We start from the raw sequence: 2174 nt of genomic DNA, 5'->3' as shown, positions 1-2174 counted from the left end.
TATATATATATATATATATATATATATATATATATATATATATATATATGTGTGTGTGTGTGTATATAAATATATACAGAGAGGGGGAGATAGAGGGTAAGTAAGAGTGATAAAGGGAGAGAGAGAAACAGATAGAATGACAATTATATACATACACAAGGAGACACGCATATAGTAATTGTTTGAATATTTTCGCAAATATTTCGAAACATTTTGTGCAAAGCGATTAACAGAGAACTAAATAGAAATGGAGAATTGAGATATACCTCAATAATATAGAGGTACATAGCTAGTATTCCGTCGATTTGACGGCGAGGGTTCCAGTTGATCCGATCAACGGAACGGCCCGCACGTGAAGTTGACGCGCAAGTGGCTGAGCACTCCACAGAAACGTGTACCCTTAAGATAGTTAAGGAGATTCAGCGTGGCATAGAGTGTGACGAGGTAAGCCCTTTCAATTACGGTTACAACTCATTTTTACCAGCTGAGTGGACTGGAGCAACGTAAAATAAAGTGTTTGTCCCAAGGATACAGCGAATCATCGGGAATTGAACTCATGACCGTACGGCCACATGCCTTCGCTAAAAAGAATGGAACATTGGGAAACATAATATCTTTCACATTTTCTCTAAATATAGTTAGCGTTCTAGCATTCAGCTGCTCATAGATATACATTGACAGGCTAAGCGTTTATTACGTCATTTAAAACGATCGTTATGAGGATTTCGTCGCTTGTAAAGATCTTCGTTTGCAGACAGTTGCTGTGAGAACTAGTCAAAGCAGCAGAATAAACCTATGAAATATTTGCTTGGTCTGTAACAATTTTCACATCAGCGCTCCATTCACCGAGAGCTACAATAAACATTGATATAAAATGACAAAATACTAAAAGTGGAGATCTTACAATGCGAAAAGGAGAGTCTGGTAACCTTTATATAACAGAAGCACAAAGGCGTATCATCAGGAATGAATGGAATAAGGAAGTGCTTGTCTATGATGACCCGGCCCTGTTGAGTGCTGTACGGGTTGGGCCATTTTACACTTGTATCACAATGTTTAAGTAAACTACACGGGTTTCTTTCTGTTGTGTCGACGCCCCCAAGCGTCGAAGAAGTAGGATCGCCCAATACATATAAATAGAGGTAGTCTGGCCGTGGTAAGGGTGTTGAGTAGCTGTTGAGTAACAGTCGAGTAGCGGTTGAGTAGAGATAATCCGAAGGTGCTAGATAGCAGTAGCTTGAGACATAACACAATCATTAAGATTTGAAATTAGAATCAACTTAGAAAAAAGTGTTATGTTATCAATTAGAGGAATATAATTATCTCAACATATTACAGAAATAAACTATTTTTTATCGTTTACTTATTATAGTCAATACATATCAATTATTCTCGAGCACCGCCCTATGGAATTTCAGTCGAACAGAACGGCCCCAGTATGTTTTTTTTAAAGCTCGGTACTTATTCCATCGACATATTTCGCTGAACCGCTAATTTGCTAACTTACAGGGATATAATCACACCAACACCGGTTGTTAAGAAGTTTTTTGAAGCTGTATAATTCTGCTTTCTTTGTGATGTCTTGATTTTATACTCTGTATAATGTATGAAATCCAATGAAGCCACAGGATTTATCTGTTGTGTGAAGTGCTGCTTAATTGTTTACATTAAACAATGCTGCATGTACATTATTTACATTATTTACATTATTTACGTTTGAGGGATATTTGTCCTCATGCCGTATGTTATTAACACAACGTTTCGGCTGATATACCCTCCTGCCTTCATCGGGTGGCTTGGGGTAAATTTCGGACCCGAGTTCTCATTCCTAAGGTATTTTCGATGTTATTATTATTATTATTATTATTATTATGATTATTATTATTATTCAGGTCACTGCCTGGAATCGAACTAGGAATCTTGGGGTTCTGCATGTTTCCAATCATTCGATGGCGTTAACCAGATTGGGATTATAGCAGAGTGCATATAAGGTACTTGCTCAGATTTAAAATCCCTATTCCCGTATGATAGTCATACATACATACATACATACATACATACATACATACATGCGTGCATACATACATACATACATACATACATACATACACACTCACACACACACATATATATATATGTATGTGTATGTATGTATTTATAATACTTATGTATAT

The sequence above is a fragment of the Octopus bimaculoides genome, chromosome 11, assembly GCF_001194135.2.
Source record: "Octopus bimaculoides isolate UCB-OBI-ISO-001 chromosome 11, ASM119413v2, whole genome shotgun sequence".
Taxonomy (NCBI): domain Eukaryota; kingdom Metazoa; phylum Mollusca; class Cephalopoda; order Octopoda; family Octopodidae; genus Octopus; species Octopus bimaculoides.
This window is presented reverse-complemented; position numbering follows the sequence as displayed.